Source organism: Piliocolobus tephrosceles, chromosome 20, assembly GCF_002776525.5.
Source record: "Piliocolobus tephrosceles isolate RC106 chromosome 20, ASM277652v3, whole genome shotgun sequence".
NCBI classification, from domain to species: Eukaryota; Metazoa; Chordata; class Mammalia; order Primates; family Cercopithecidae; genus Piliocolobus; species Piliocolobus tephrosceles.
Window position 1 is genome coordinate 38,493,510 of NC_045453.1, and position 16,792 is coordinate 38,510,301.

Genomic DNA, 16,792 nt, shown 5'->3' on the forward strand with positions numbered 1-16,792 from the left:
CCTGGTGCTGTTGTCAGGATAGTGAGTTCTCGTGAGATTTGGTTGTTTAAAGGGGTGTGGCACCTCCTCGCTTGCTCTCTCGTGCTCCTGCTCCCACTGTGTGAGCCACCTCGCTCCCCCTTTGCCTTCTGCCATGATTGGAAGCTCCCTGAGGCCTCCCCAGCAGCAGAAGCTGCTATGCTTCCTATACAGCTTGCAGAACCCTGAGCCAATTAAACCTCTCTTCTTTATAAATTACCCAGTCTAAGGTATTTATTCATAGCAGTGCAAGAACGAACTAATACATACACTTTTTTTTTTCCTTTTCCAAAATGTCAGAGATCCTGGGCAAGTAGATTTTTGTTTGTTTGTTTGTTTGTTTGTTTGAAAAGAAGTCTCACTCTGTCACACAGGCTGGAGTGTGGTGGCGCAATCTCAGCTCACTGCAACCTCCACCTCCCAGGCTTATGCGATTCTCCTCCTCGGCCTCCCAAGTAGCTGGGACTGCAGACATGCGCCACCAAGCCTGGCTAATTTTTGTATTTTTTGCAAATACGGGGTTTCACCATCTTGGCCAGGCTGGCCTCGAACTCCTGGCCTCAAGTGATCCATCCACCTCGGCCTCCCAAAGTGCTGGGATTACAGGTGTGAGCCACCACGCCCAGCCAAATCCTGGGCAAGTAGATGTTATTATTCTGAAAAACACTGATGACTGCTCTGTAAGTAGGTATTGTCACCATGAAAGCTCCCCGTTCTCACTCATTAATGAGTAAGCCCTGACAGCTGGCTGGGTGAGGATGCCACAGCTTGCTATGACTATGATGTCTTTACTCCTATAAGAACCATGTCAAAATATCCAGAAAAACGAAGGCTGATCATGTAAGGGCATAATCTTGCTTTTCATTATAATAAGCATGTTTCATAAGCACAGTACTGCTCATCATTAAGTAAACATAAATTAAAACAACTTAAGAAAGGGTTTCCCTCCCTTTTTCACCAGGGGCAAGATGAGATGACTCCATGTGTCTGGCACGCCAGGGTCAAGGAGTGAGCATGTGTGAGCCTGGCCGGCCCAGACCCTCCAGCACTCCTCGAAGGAGCCTGCTGGGAGGTTCTGATAAGAGAACTCAGTGCACACCTGCCCCAGGAGCAGCCTGAGTACTCAGTGACGGGACTGCAGGGAGGAAGGAAGGTGGAGACATTTCAGTCCAGAGAGAAGGAAAACAAGAAGACTTGGAAACTCTTCATGGAATGCTCTTTAAAAGTTGCTTTAGGCTGGGCGTGGTGGCTCACCCCTGTAATCCCAGAACTTTGGGAGGTTGAGGCAGGTGGATCACTTGAGGTCAGGAGTTTCTGACCAGCGTGGCCAACATGGTGAAACTCCGTCTCTACTAAAAATACAAAATTAGCCGGGCTTGGTGGCACACGCCTATAATCCCAGTTACTGAGGAGGCTGAGGCAGGAGAATCACTTGAACCCTGGGAGGCAAAGGTTGCAGTGAACCAAGATCACGCCACTGCACTCCAGCCTGGTCAACAAATTAAGACTCTGTCTCAAAAAAAAAAGTTGCTTTAGCTCAGAAAAAATCAAAATCCTAACAAAAGGGAAACACAGAACATCATGGTGTATATTTTCAACAGCACTGAAGCTAACAGGCCATGTACTGTGTCAACACGCAAACACTTGTCTATAAAAACACTGATCAAGAGAACTCAGCAGAAGCCTAGCACACACAGCTTTCAACTCTGCAGAATGCACATGCAGACACCGGAGGACATGAGGGCAGAACCTGCAGGGTCACCACAGGGTCTTAGTAATACAATCTGTTCCTTTAAGTTGCCTAAGTTTATACTTGTTTGAAGTGTTTGCACATTTTGCCATTCTGAGTAGTTTTTTGTTTTAAATGAGACAATTGTTGCAATTTATTTTTGTTTCAGTCAAGTGACCTTAAAGGTTGAGGGGAAAAAAAAGGACCCCAGGAGATTTTAACACTCACTCCCTGGGAGTGCAGTCCTGGGGACCACTCTCTGAGCTGTCAGAGCCGCTGGAGAGGTGCCTACCACTGACCCCTCACTAGGGTGCTTGCTTTTGTAATTATCTTTTGATGATACAAAAAACATATTTCTTGAGTGCTCATCATGTACTGGACACATTCCTAAGCACTTTGGAATTTATCCTTGTGAAGGAGGGACTATTATTACCCATTTTACAGGTGAGGAAATTGAGCCACAGAAGAAGCTATGCAATTTGCCCAAGGTCACAGATCTGGTAAGTGAACTCACAGTGAGTTATAACTCCAGAGTTGCAACACAAACCTTTACATACTGCCCCACACCTACTAACAGCACACAAGCATATCAGATAGTTTTGAATAGTTTTCTAGAAGTTTTTCCATGAAATAAGTACAGGCATTTGATATCCAAAATACACGGAAAATGTCCCTTCCAGCTCTAAATCAACCTGAAAAGTCCTAGTGTCATGTAAGAATCTGTATTAGTAAACTGAATTATAAGGAAAGAGTATTAATTTGCTTCCTCCCCAGAACAAAAAAGCAATACTTCAACCAAACATTCCACGTCCCGATCCATTCTATCTATCTGTTATAAAACTGAGACACTTTCTCTTCCCCAGAACCTGGGTGTAACCTTTCTAGTTTCATGGTGACTATAAAGAAATAAAAGAATAGGCCAGGCGCGGTGGCTCACGCCTGTAACCCCAGCACTTTGGGAGGCCGAGGCGGGCAGATCACCTGAGGTCTGAAGTTCCAGACCAGCCTGGTCAACATGGTGAAACCCTGTCTCTACTAAAAATACAAAAATTAGCTGGGCATGGTGGCATGCGCCTGTAGTGCCAGCTACCTGGGAGGCTGAGGCAGGAGAATTGCCTGAACCTGGGAACCCGGGAGGTGGAGGCTGCAGTGAGCCGAGATCATGCCATTTGCACTCCCTCCTGGGCGCCAAGAGCAAAACTCCATCTCAAAAAAAAAAAAAAAAAAAAAAAAAAAAAAAAATTAAAGAATGAAATAACACAGCCTATAAAAGCTATGTTGAAAAATCCTAAGAACAGTCTACCCCTTTTCTCATGATTATTCCAACTTTCATATCTGAAATTCCAGCCATGCAATTAGGAGCCTAGAGGCATAGCACACAACACTGATGCTCTTCTACGCCCTCTACATATATCCTAAAGTGCACAGAATCTAACAAAGGTCTGAATATTTCGGGCTTCTATTTCTAAAGAATGAGCCTGCTCTGAGGTCAGTGTCAATACCAACAATTCAAAGGCCCTAAAAGAGGATTCAGAATTGCCCATCCCCCTAAATGTAGATAAAACACAGTAGTCTGAGGAGCCCACTGATGGGAAAATTACCATATTTTGCTATTGCAACTACTTGAAGTCCATGCCAAACAAACTAAAATAGAATGTTACAATCCTGGGCTGATGCAGTTTCCCCTGAGTCAACTAAAAAGACTTTGCATGGAACTGTTTCTAAGTCTGACACACATGGAGTTCAAGGTCTGAGGAGACCTGAAAAGTTTCCAACATGGTGGTGACTCGGGACCCTGGAGCAGACAAGAACCCAGAGCATCAGGCCACATAGCCTGTTCCATACAGCACACCTGTTCCTGGTGGTCGGAAATGAATTCCCTGCGAGCATCCAGTGTAAAAATCACCCAGAAACAGGAACCAGTAAGGGAAAGTAACCTGGGAAGGAGTGTGGGGAGTCAGAAGCAGAGAAACTGGCCACACACCTGCCTTTCACTGATGTCTGTGCTCAGAGCTGTTTGCCTAAAGTGTATCTGTTATTTGAATGATTCTAGTATAAACGACTGTTTCAAAAGTCCCCTATTTTAAATCACAGAATTTTAGAGCTTTATGACACCTTAAATTCCCTTGTCCATGATCTTCACTAACTCGGAGAAACTATTCTCACTTGACCATGGAGAAAATGAAGCACAAACATCTGGATCCCAAAGTCATTTCAAGAAACAAAGCTAGTGTCTGTGCCATGGCATGGCTGGGCAAGGGCCTTGTGCCCGCCACCGTCTTTTTTTTTTCTATGAGAATGCTTTATTAGGCATAAAAATGCCATTAAAATGCTTTAAAATGCAATAGGAGGAGATGTGAGACACAAAGAACAACTACATAGTGACACATGGCTATCAGAACACTCAAAGTAAAGAATCCACACCGCTTCCACCCTTTACCCAGAAAAGGAAGGATCTAGGCCACCTCCTCCTCATGCGTGCCCCACTTTACAGGAAGTGTCCGCATCCCCCCTCCTAGACAGGTCATGGAGCTTCTCCCATCGGACCTTCTGGGGCCATCAGTGGCTAAAAATCAGGTTTCTGTTTCTTGAGGGAGGAAACAGAAGCAGCACAGATTGGCCTGGTAGATAGAGGTGCAGACAGAAATCCAGTCTGGAATATGTTGAGTTTACTGTAGCTACATGGCATGGGAGTGGAATCCTGGAGTGTAGATGTGGGCATGAGGGTCTGATAAAATGTCACATGCAAAGCTCCGAGGAATCTTCTTTTCTCCCACCTCTTCACATAACAGAGCCAGAAAAAAATACGGTATTTCATCAAATTTGAGATGCGACTAATTCTAAGACAAACAATGATGAAAGACTGCTGTCAAAATGTGACCCAGTGCTAAGATGGCATCAGTTTTTAAATGTACCCCCAAATCAAACATATTATCACGTAAAGAAAAAAAAAAAGGTTTATCTTAGAATAGATGAAATATAGTAACCTTTTTATTGGTAGGTCTTTAGATGGCAGTGAAGACAGGACTGACTTTTTAACTTGTTATTCTGAAAAAATTTCAAATGTATAGAAAATTTAAAAGAATAGGCCGGGCTCAATGGCTCACACCTGTAATCCCAGCACTTTGGGAGGCCGAGGCGGGCGGATCACGAGGTCAGGAGATCGAGACCATCCTGTATAACACGGTGAAACCCTGTCTCTACTAAAAACACAAAAATTAGCCGGGTGTGGTGGCGGGTGCCTGTAGTCCCAGCCTCTTCCAATGCTGAGGCAGGAGAATGGCATGAACCCAGGAGGTGGAGCTTGCCGTGAGCCGAGATCTCGCCACTGCACTCCAGCCTGAGCGACACAGCGAGACTCCATCTCAAAAAAAAAAAAAAAAAAAAAAAGAAAGAAAGAATAGGCCGGGCGTGGTGGCTCATGCCTGTAATCCCAGCACTTTGGGAGGCCAAGGCAGGTGGATCATGGGATCATGAGGTCAGGAATTCGAGACCAGCTTGGCCAACATGGTGAAACCCCGTCTCTACTAAAAAATAAAAAATTAGCCGGGCTTGGTGGCGTGCGCCTGTAATCCCAGTTACTCAGGAGTCTGAGGCAGGAGAATCGTTGGAACCCAGGAGGCAAAGGTTGCAGTGAGCCAAGGTCGCACCATCCAGCCTGGGTGACAGAGCAAGAGTTGGTGTCAAAAAAAACCAAAAAAAAAATTGTTAGAATAGTACAAAAAATTATCTAATACTCCCTCACCCGGCTGGCTTTCAACACCTGTTTCCGCTTTCCCCCTTTATCATGACCATTTTGTCATTTTCTCTCCCTCACTTCCTCCCTCCCTCCACATTATCTATCTACCCCCGCTCCTCTCCTTCTCCATTTGAAATTGGGTATTAGACTTTGTGTCCCTGTATCCCTAAATAGTTCAAAATGTATTCACTAAGCTCAAGGAGACAGTCACGGTACAACAAACTAGGGAAATCTGACGTTTACACAATCCACCATTCAGATTCAAATTCTGTCCATGGTGCCAACAATGTCCTTTACAGCTGTCTTTTTCACTCCAGTCCAGGTTCCAATTCAGAGTCAAGCACTGTACACAGTTTTCCTGTTCCTTTAAACCAGACTATTTTCTCAGTCTCTGTGTTTCCTAACTTTGAAATTTTTGGAGTACACACAGGCAGAGCATTTTGTAGAATGTCCCACAGACTCTGTCTGGTGTCTGCACAGTTAGATTCAGGGGTGGCAGGAACACCTGGGTCAGGTGTGTCCTTGGCACATCTCAGGGGGGGCATAGATGTCTCATTACTGGTGACAGTAACTGCAATTGCTTGGTTAGCATGGTGACTCCAGCAGGGTAGTCACCTTTATGTGAGTTTGAATTATGAGAAGTTTATTCATTTTTATTTTATTTCACTTTTTTGAGATAAGATCTTGCTCTGTTACCCAGGCTGGAGTGCGGTGGTGCATCTCCACTCACTACAGCCTCCACTTCCCGTGCTCAAGTGATCCTCCTACCTCAGCTTCTCAAGTAGCTTGGACCACAGGCACACGCCTTTGTGCCTAGCTAATTTTTCCTTTATTTATTTATTTATTTTTTGTAGAGATGGGGTTTCAGTACATTGCCCAGGTTGGTCTCAAACTCCTGAGCTCAAGGGATCCTCTCACCTCAGCCTCCCAAAGTTCTGGGATGACAGGCATGAGCCACCGTGCCCAGCCTGAGAATTTTAAGTGGTAAAAATCTACAATTCTAAGAGTCTTACTTTATGTGCACAGTTGGAAATAATAAAAATTCAATAAGAATTTAAAATGTATCAAGAAGTGCTTAGTTTTAAAGCTGTGCAAGAGTATACACTATCAACTACAGTTTAAAACTTTTGCCACAGAGCAAGGCCTGGCTGGTCTTGAACTATGCAGGCTGTGGACTGTATCCACTTCGGACCCACCCCTGCAAACGTCCTGCTTGACACAGTTTCCTGAGGAACCCTACCAGAAATCAGTACAGGTCATTAATGTAGATTCTGGGGTTCCGAAATTGGGCATCCATGTTTCTGTCCCTAACCAGAGTCGGGGAAAATCTCAGCCTGTCACTTACCTTCATTTGGGGCCTTGGAGAGCAGTGACACCGTCACCTGAAGCAGGAAGCTAACTGGCTGGGCTGCAGCCCGCCCTCCAGAGTCCCTGGTGGTCATCGCAGGACTGTAGGTACTCAGTTTTACTCACCGGTACACATGGAGATACGTGTCCCCAAGTCTGTTCAAGGCCCTGCCCCCTCTCCTGTGTGGGAGACTACCCACTTCTGCCTGCCTGGTTTTGTCCTCATCCTGAGCACAGCTAGAAGCCCCAAGGCCACGTGGCCGGACAGTCCAGCACATCCTTTCTCAGGTCACCTGAGTACAGGACAGGCAGAGGCCTTCCAGATACAAGGAGCTCACCCTGGGGTTGAGACAACCTGCTCAAAATGTGCACTGAGCAGACTCTTCCTGCTGATTTTTAAATAATTAATAGCTGTTTACTACATTCCTATGGCCTTGAAATGAAAACTCCAAGTCAGTGAATATTTCACTATATTGACTGACACTGGTTCTCATGTTCAGGGTCTGACACCACCTGTGACTCTAAGGGGAACCTGGAGGCCCTCAGTGTGAATGAAGCTCCTGAGGTCCATCCTGGCAGGGGAAGCCCATCACTCCTCTTTGTGTGGGGCCAGCAGAAGATCGGGCCTTGTTATTTCCCAGTCCCAGGAACAGACTCATTTTTCTGAAATATTTTCTTTTCCTTTTTTTTTTTTTTGAGACGAAGTTTCACTCTTGTTGAAATGAAACAATTCCATGGCTGGAATGCAATGGCGCAATCTCAGCTCACCGCAACCTCTGCCTCCCGGGTTCAAGAGATTCTCCTGCCTCAGCCTACCGAGTAGCTGGGATTACAGGCATGTACCACCACACCTGGCTAATTTTGTATTTTTAGTAGAGATGGAGTTTCTCCGTGTTGGTCAGGCTGGTCTCGAACTCCCAACCTCAGGTGACCTGCCTGCCTCAGCCTGCCAAAGTGCTGGGATTACAGGCGTGATTTTTTTTTTTTTTTTTTTTTTGAGATGGAATCTCACTCTGTCGCCAGGCTGGAGTGCAGTAGTGCAACCTTGGCTCACTGCTACCTCGGCCTCCCAGGATCAAGCGATTCTCCCACATCAGTCTCTGGAGTAGCTGGGATTACAGGTGTGCCCTACCACACCTGGCTAATTTTTCTATTTTTGGTAGAGACGGGGTTTCACCACGTTGATCAGGCTGGTCTCAAATTCCTGACCTCAAGTGATCTGCCCACCTCAGTCTCTCAAAGTGCTGGGATTACAGATATAATCCACCTCACCTGGCCGAGAAATGTTATTTCCATGGGTGCACACACTCATACAAAGCCCACAAAAGGCAAAGCACAATTCATTAAGTCCTCAATACTCTTGCTTAAAAATGGAATTTGATCGGCCAGGCTTGGTGGCCCACACCTGTAATGCCAGCACTTTGGGAGGCTGAGGCAGGCGGATCATGAGGTCAGGAGATCGAGACCATCTCGGCTAACACAGTGAAACCCCGTTTCTACTAAAAATAAAAAAAATTAGCCGGGCAAGGTGGCGGACGCCTGTAGTCCCAGCTACTCGGGAGGCTGAGGCAGGAGAATGGCGTAAACCCGGGAGGCGGAGCTGGCAGTGAGCTGAGATCCGGCCACTGCACTCCAGCCTGGGTGACAGAGTGAGACTCCATCTCACAAAAAAAAAAAAAAAAAAAAAAAAAAAAAAAGGAATTTAATCAAGCAGTAAAGCTCAAGCAAACTTAACTTAAATTAAATTAAATTAAATGGAGTCATGCACATACCTGTAGTCCCAGCTACTTGGGAGGCTGAGGTGGGAGAATGCTTGAACCTAGGAGTTCAAGTCAAGCCAGGCAACACAGTGAAACCCTGTCTCTAAAACATAAATAAATAAAATAAAAATGGGACTTTGAGCTAACAATCCTCATACTGCTTCTCAACTAGCATGTGTAGACAGGATCACATGAGTCACAGCTTTTCTCTAGCACTGAAAACACCCCGTTTTCTTGTTAAGGTAAAGAAACGATATAGTCATAGGCAGTAAGGTATGCTGGAAAGCCCATTGTGTCGGGAGGCACGGTGGGGGACATGGAATTTGCAGAGCCTGTCCAGACCCGAGCACCCCTGACCTCCATGTGACCTTGAGCATGTTATTATCCTCTCTGACCCTCGCACTCTGTGCTTGAGATGGGGGCAACAGCACGCCCTGGCTCAGCCTCCTGCTGTTGAGTACTCCGTGAAAGAATTTAACAAAAACACTGAGAACAGTACCTGGCACCTACTGAATGCTCATTTAAAATTTAAAAACAAAACACCAGGAGACCTGAGCTCCATTTCTGGCAGCCACAACCAGTGCACAAGTCATGCACGGGGACTGGGCACAGGTGACACGTTACCTGTATGGTGAGGCTCACACAGCCCCCATGGACCAGGCACCCGAAAGCCTGTCCTTCCTGTCCCCACACCCCCACGGCACCCTGCCTCTGGAGACAGCCCAGGGGAGGCCTCCTGGTGACTGGTTCAAATGGCCCAGGACTCCACTACCCTGGCTGGGGGCACCAGCTGTCACTCCTCCCTCTTCAGAGAGGCACAGAAGCCACAGAAGCCAAGCTCCCTCTCCTCACTGATGTGAGAGGCTGTGTGCAGAAGAGGAGCCATCTGGGTCCCTCAGGGCCACTTCAACCATGGCGCAGCCCATCCTGAGGTCTTCTGTGAACACCCTGTGTATTGAAGCCAGACTGAGTTGGGTTTTCCATCACTAGTGGCTAAAATATCCTAACTGATATACTCTACAAATGTAAAATTCTTTACCAAAGGCTTAAAAACTGAGAGATTTTGAAGAGTGATTGACCCTCAGGTCTCTGACCACTCTTAGAAACTCCAACAAACCAAAATCATTACTCTACTCAACAAAGTAGATCCAAAAATAAGGTTATAAGAGGATGTGTGGGCCAGGCATGGTGGCTCAAGCCTGTAATCCCAGCACTTTGGGAGGCCGAGGCGGGCGGATCACCTGAGGACAGGAGTTCGAGACCAACCTAGCCAACGTGGTGAAACCCCGTCTCTACTAAAAAATACAAAAATTAGCTGGGCATGGAGGTGGACACCTGTAATCCCAGCTATTCAGGATGCTAAGACAGGAGAATTGCTTGAACCCAGCAGGCAGAGGTTGCGGTGAGCCGAGATTGTGCCATGGCACTCCAGCCTGGGTGACAGAGTGAGACTCTATCTCAAAAAAAAAAAAAAAAAAAAAAAATTGTGCCGATTGCCCCTTATGAGATACAAAGTAACAATCAATGCACAAAAATTGGTATATCCTAGAGCTTCTCAAACTTGATTGCCTCAGAGGTACCTAGAGAGTTCTGCTGTTTCAGAAACTAACAAATGACTTTTACTCCAGGGAGACTGCTGTACAGCAGTCTTGGGGAAAACGGGTCACCTCGCTTGGAGGATGATAGAAGGCTCTATTATCTTTCTGAAGTCCGAGGAAAGACAATCCAGGTTCAGAGAGGGGAGTACAACCAGGCAGTGCCAGATGCACGCTTGAACCTAGGTCAAAAAAGGATGAAAATACAAGCCATGCTCCAAAAGACTCCTCTGTCCCAGAAAACTGTCCATCAGGCCAGGCACGGTGGCTCAAGCCTGTAATCCCAGCACTTTGGGAGGCCGAGACAGGCGGATCACAAGGTCAGGAGATCGAGACCATCCTGGCTAACACTGTGAAACCCCGTCTCTACTAAAAAATACAAAAAACTAGCTGGGCGAGGTGGCGGGCGCCTGTAGTCCCAGCTACTCGGGAGGCTGAGGCAGGAGAATGGCGGGAACCCGGGAGGTGGAGCTTGCAGTGAGCCGAGATCCGGCCACTGCACTCCAGCCCGGGCGACAGAGCAAGACCCTGTCTCAAAAAAAAAAAAAAAAAAGAGAAAACTGTCCATCAATTCACAAACAACAATAATCAGAATCTAGGAGGCTCAAAGTTACTCCAAGGTGGGAGAAGGAAAGCCTACCTCCAAATAGCTCCAGGTAGAGTTCTGACCCAAACTTTTGGCCTCTGCTTATGAGTAACCAAATGTCTTTGCCTTAAGCCTGAATTCCTAATCTGCACTTGAAGCCAAGGACCAAGCTAAACTCAAACCTAGATTCCAGTTACAGTCACCACTGCTCAACTACCTATGCAATAACCAAGGAATGGAACGGTAAAATGGCCACAGCGCTGGAAATGCCTTCTAGGGCAGAGGACACTATTACCTGCAGCTAGGAAGCCACACCAGTTCAGGTGTGAGGCCAAGACACTGCTTCTGTTTTTGCTTCCTGCTTCCAAATCTGTCTTGTGCCAGGAAAGAGGAAAGCTATCTAGTAGCTACCTGCTCGTGGCAAGATCCAAAAGTAGGCTGGGCACAGTGGCTCACACCTGTGATCCCATCACTTTGGGAGGCCAAGGCAGGTGGGTCATTTGAGGTCAGGAGTTTGAGACCAGCCTGGCCAACATGGTGAAACTGTCTTTACTAAAAATACAAAAACTAGCTGGGCATGGTGTCAGGCACCTATAATCCCAGCCACTCAGGAGGCTGAGGCAGGAGAATCACTTGAACCCGGAAGGCAGAGATTGCAGTGAGCCAAGATCATACCACTGCACTCCAACCTGGGTGACAGAGCGAGACTCCTTCTCAATAAAATAAAATAAAATCCAAAGGTAAATGTCCACCGTAGAAAGAATGTGCTCACAGGGCCCCGCTCACATGCCCTAAGTCTCAAATGCCACATGTGCCATCCTCCACAACAGTTAAAAAGAGCCATTAGTGGTTTAAATGATGACAGATTGGCCGGGCGCGGTGGCTCACGCCTGTAATCCCAGGACTTTGGGAGGCCGAGGCGGGCGGATCACGAGGTCAGGAGATTGAGACCATCCTGGCTTACATGGTGAAACCCCGTCTCTACTAAAAATACAAAATATTGGCCAGGCGTGGTGGCAGGTGCCTGTAGTCCCAGCTACTCAGGATGCTGAGGCAGCAGAATGGTGTGAACCCGGGAGGTGGAGCTTGCAGTGAGCCGAGATCACGCCACTGCACTCCAGCCTGGGCGACAGAGTGAGACTCCGTCTCAAAAAAAAAAAAAAAAAATGATGACAGATTAAGCCAGTCTGTGTTGGCAAAGAAAATTGGCATATGTGTGTTATATAAAGTTCAGGTGCAATAAAAATTAGAGAATAACTCTTTTTTATAGAATGAGAAAACAGCAAGCCTTCTCCAAGGAACTTGAACTCACTGTAAAAGGGGAAGCTACAGACACTTACAGTTGGAACTTTGCCATTCTTGTTATTCTATTTTCCATCACCAAATGTTCAAAGGATACCCTAACATTAAAAGACTTACAACATGCTCTTAGCAAATGACCATATCAATTCACCCACCTCAGAGCAGTCCTATAAATCACAACGTATGGGGTAAGTATGAGTTAGCGAAAAAGTTTCCATCCAAGTTAATATAAACCGTTCAATTAAATTTTGCTTAAGTCCGGCCAGGCGTGGTGGCTCATGCCTGTAATCTCAGCACTTTGGGAGGCTGAAGCAGGTGGATCACGAGGTCAGGAGATGGAGACCATCCTGGCCAACATGGTGAAACCCCGTCTCTACTAAAATACAAACATTTAGCCGGGCATGGTGGTGCACACCTGTAATCCCAGCTACTCAGGAGGCTGAGGCAGGGGAATCGCTTGAACCTGGGAGATGGAGATAGCAGTGAGCCAAGATCACGCCACCTGGCGACAGAGCGAGACTCCATCTCAAAAAAAAAAAAAAAAAAAAGAAAAAAACTTTTTGCTTAAGTCCTAGCTATTCCTCTATAAAGTGCTTTCTAATTTGACGGAGTTAAATGTTATCTGAGGCCAGGTGTGATGGTTCATACCTGTAATCCCAGCACTTTGGGAGGCTGAGGCAGGTGGATCACTTCAGTCCAGGAATTGGAGACCACCCTGGGCAAGACTCCTGGCTCTACATTAAAAAAAAAAAAAAAAAATCTGAAGTCCAAGTTCCTTGGAGAAGGCTTGCTATTTTCTCATTCTACAAAAAAGAGTTATCCTCTAATATTTATTGCACCTGAACTTCATATAAACACACATCCCACTTTTATTTGACAATACAGATCAGTTCAATCTGTCATCATTTAAACCACTAATGGATGATGTATAAGTGAAATGAAAGGGACAAGCGTGAAAGTAGACTGCTTCTCTAACACCTGAGCATTTTCCTTTTATTTTTTATTTTTTTTATTTTTATTTTTTTTGAGACGGAGTCTTGCTCTGTTGCCCAGGCTGGAGTGCAGTGGCCAGATCTCAGCTCACTGCAAGCTCCGCCTCCCGGGTTTACGCTATTCTCCTGCCTCAGCCTCCCGAGTAGCTGGCACTACAGGCGCCCGCCACCTCGCCCGGCTAGTTTTTTTGTATTTTTTAGTAGAGACGGGGTTTCACCATGTTAGCCAGGATGGTCTCGATCTCCTGACCTCGTGATCCACCCGTCTCGGCCTCCCAAAGTGCTGGGATTAGAGGCTTGAGCCACCGCGCCCGGCCGCATTTTCCTTTTAATATACAAGTATTCTTGCACACAGTTCATAAAACTGCTAGACTGCTGATTCAGTGTTCTGTTTAACAGATGAGTTTTAACTACTTAAAAAAAAAAACAAAACTGCTTTCTACAACTATCTGATCTTTGACAAACCTGACAAAAACAAGCAATGGGGAAAGGATTTCCTATTTAATAAATGGTGCTGGGAAAACTGGCCAGCCATATGCAGAAAACAGAAACTGGACCCCTTCCTTACACTTTATGCAAAAATTAACTCAAGATGGATTAAAGACTTAAATGTAAAACCCAAAACCATAAAAAACCTACAAGAAAACCTAGGCAATACTATTCAGGACACAGGCATGCGCAAAGACTTCATGACTAAAACACCAAAAGCAATGGCAACAAAAGCCAAAACTGACAAATGGAATCTAACCTAAGAGCTTCTCCATAACGAAAGAAACTATCTTCAGAGTTAACAGGCAACCTACAGAATGGGAGAAAACTTTTGCAATCTACCCTTCTGACAAAAGTCTAATATACAGAATCTACAAGGAACTTAAACAAATTTACAAGAAAAAAACAACCCCATCAAAAAGTGGGCAAAGGATATGAACAGACACTTCTCAAAAGAAGACATTTATGCAGCCAACAAACATATATAAAAAAAAAAAGCTCATCACCACTGGTCATTAGAGAAATGCAAATCAAAACCACAATGAGATAACATCTCACAACAGTTAGAATGGTAATTATTAAAAAGTCAGGAAACAACAGATGCTGGAGAGGTTGGGGAGAAATAGGAACGCTTTTACACTGTTGGTGGGAGTGTAAATTAGTTCAACCATTGTGGAAGACAGTGTAGCAATTCCTCAAGGATCCAGAACCAGAAATACCATTTGACCTGGCAATCCCATCACTGGGTATATACCCAAAGGACTATAAATCATTCTACTATAAAGACGCATAAACGTGTATGTTTATTGCAGAATTATTTACGATAGCAAAGACCTGGAAGCAACCCAAATGCCCATCAATGATAGACTGAATAAAGAAAATGTGGCACATATACACCGTGGAATACTATGTAGCCATAAAAAAGAATGAGTCCTTTGCAGGAACATGCATGAAGTGGGAAGCCATCATTCTCAGCAAACTAACACAAGAACAGAAAACCAAACACTGTATGCTCTCACTCATAAGTGGGAGCTGACAACGAGAACACATGGGCACAGGGAGGGGAACATTACACACCTCACACACCAGGACCTGTGGCTGGGGGGAAGGGGAGGGAGAGCTTTAGGACAAATACCTAATGCATGTGGGCCTTAAAATCTAGATGCCGGATTGATAGGTGCAGCAAAACATCATGGCACATGTATACCCATGTAACAAACCTGAACGTTCTGCACATGTATCCCAGAACTTAAAGTAAAATAAAATTAAAAAACAAAAACAAAACAAAACAAAAACTTGGCCGGGCACAATGGCTCAAGCCTGTAATCCCAGAACTTTGGGAGGCCGAGGCAGCTGGATCACCTGAAGGTCAGGAGTTCGAGACCAGCCTGGCCAACATGGTGAAACCCCCCCCCCCCCATCTCCACTAAAAATACAAAAAATTAGCTGGGCGTGGTAACAGGCGCCTGTAATCCCAGCTACTCGGGAGGTTGAGGCAGGAGAACTGCTTGAATACAGGAGGCGGGGGTTACAGTGAGCCGAGATCACACCATTGCACTCCAGCCTGGGCAACAAGAGTGAAACTTCGTTGTCAAAAACAGCAACAACAAGAACAACAACAACAACTCTGCTTTTAAAAGTATTTTAAGTCCGGTATGAAAAACCTGGAAGTCATAGCAAAGGTCTCTAAGAAGAAACTTACCATTACTCATGAGCCCTCTTACTACTGACCTTGAAAATCACTTGCCCTTCTCCAAGGCCCCACCAGCTTCATGGGTCTCTTCCTGAACCTCTTCCCTAGTTCCAGGGCTTGGCCTAAGTCTCACAGAGCAGAAAGAAACGTGGCCACCCTTCCTCACCTGAGTCCTGTGCAAACATACAGCCCTACACAAAGCTCCTAACAATGGAGCATCAATACCCAGGCAGGATGGATGAGTATGAATGCAATGAGATCAGAAACTCCCACGTGGTATGTGTGACTGTGCGCACAGGCGGGAGGAAAGGGGCGAATCTGCAAAACGAGTACAACAGATAAAACTCGCAACAGGCTTCTCCACCCTTTCAATCAACCGTCCCAAGCGCCACAGTGCGGGACACGCTCCATAGGGGGCCGCAGCCACACTGGCGGGAGGGAATCTTGGGCCTCGACCGGCGCCAGGAGAAACGGCCCGCGCTGGGCAGACGGTGGGCACCGCTGCGCTCAGCACCGCGGGGGGCCCCGGCCAAGGCCGCCCGCCCCCAGCCGAGCCTCGGGGCTGTGCTGGACCCGGCCCTCGTTCCCATGGCGCCCGCGCCGCCGCCGTCGGGAAACCAGGTTTTCAAGCGCTCGGCGCAGCGGGCGCGGTATTTTAGGGCGTGACCCCCGTCCCGCCCTCGAGGGCGACCGGAAGAGCAGGCACCACTGCGGATGGGCCGACTCTGCGCCCCGCACCGCGAGGAGCACCCGAGGCCGCGCTCCCGGAGCCGGGTCTGGTGACTGAGGCGCGGGTCGCGAGGCAGGGGCGGCCCCGGACTCTCGACCCCACCCGCGGCCCGAACGGCCGGCCGGAAGCCCTGGCCCGTCTCACCTGGGAGGCGCCTGGGCCAGGAGCGCGGCACCACCCCAATCCAGCCGGCAGCTCTTTGTGTCTGGAGGCCGCGACGCAACACTCCTCCCGGCCTCGAGGCGCCGCCCCCTCGGTGTCCCGGCGCGGCGGGCGAACGGGGGGCGGGGCGGGCGAACGGGAGAGGGGGCGGGGCGGGTCCGGGATTGCGGGGCGGGGTGGGGGCAAGGCGGCCTCCGCAAATCTCAGGGCGGCTCGGGCCAGTTTGGAGCCTGGGGTGATCCTTGGAGCTGACCTCGCTGGTCCCTGTCGGGGCCCTGCGCGCTGCGGAGCTTGGGGGTTCGCAGCTCTGGGGGTAGCATCTTCTGTAACAAGCCCGGAGGCCGGCCAGGCAGGGATAATACCCCAAACCCACCACTGAGGAAACCGCGATTTAAAACCTAGGTCGTCACGTTTCCACCGCATATTAAATCAATACAGGTTGAGCACCCCTAATCCAAGCATCTGAAGTCCGAAATGCTTCAAAAGCTGAAAGTTTCTGAGCGCTGACCTGATGCTCAAAAGAAATGCACATTGGAGCATTTCTTTTTTCTTCTTTTAACTTTCTTTTCTTTTGAGAAAGGCTGTCACTTCTGTTGCCCGGGCTGGGATGCAGTGGAGCGGTCATGGCTCATTATAGCCTCGACTTTTCC

The 16,792-nt window shown here is 47.3% G+C and overlaps 1 protein-coding gene across 1 annotated transcript in view; it reads right to left on the reverse strand.

Moving 5' to 3' along the window:
• Positions 1-16,205, reverse strand: part of NINL (ninein like) — a 129,594-nt gene extending 113,389 nt beyond the window's left edge. The window contains exon 1 of the mRNA XM_023193474.2: positions 16,125-16,205. The gene's annotated coding sequence lies outside the window, so the exon portion shown is untranslated. The remainder of the gene's footprint in view (positions 1-16,124) is intronic.
• Positions 16,206-16,792: the final 587 nt, after the last annotated feature.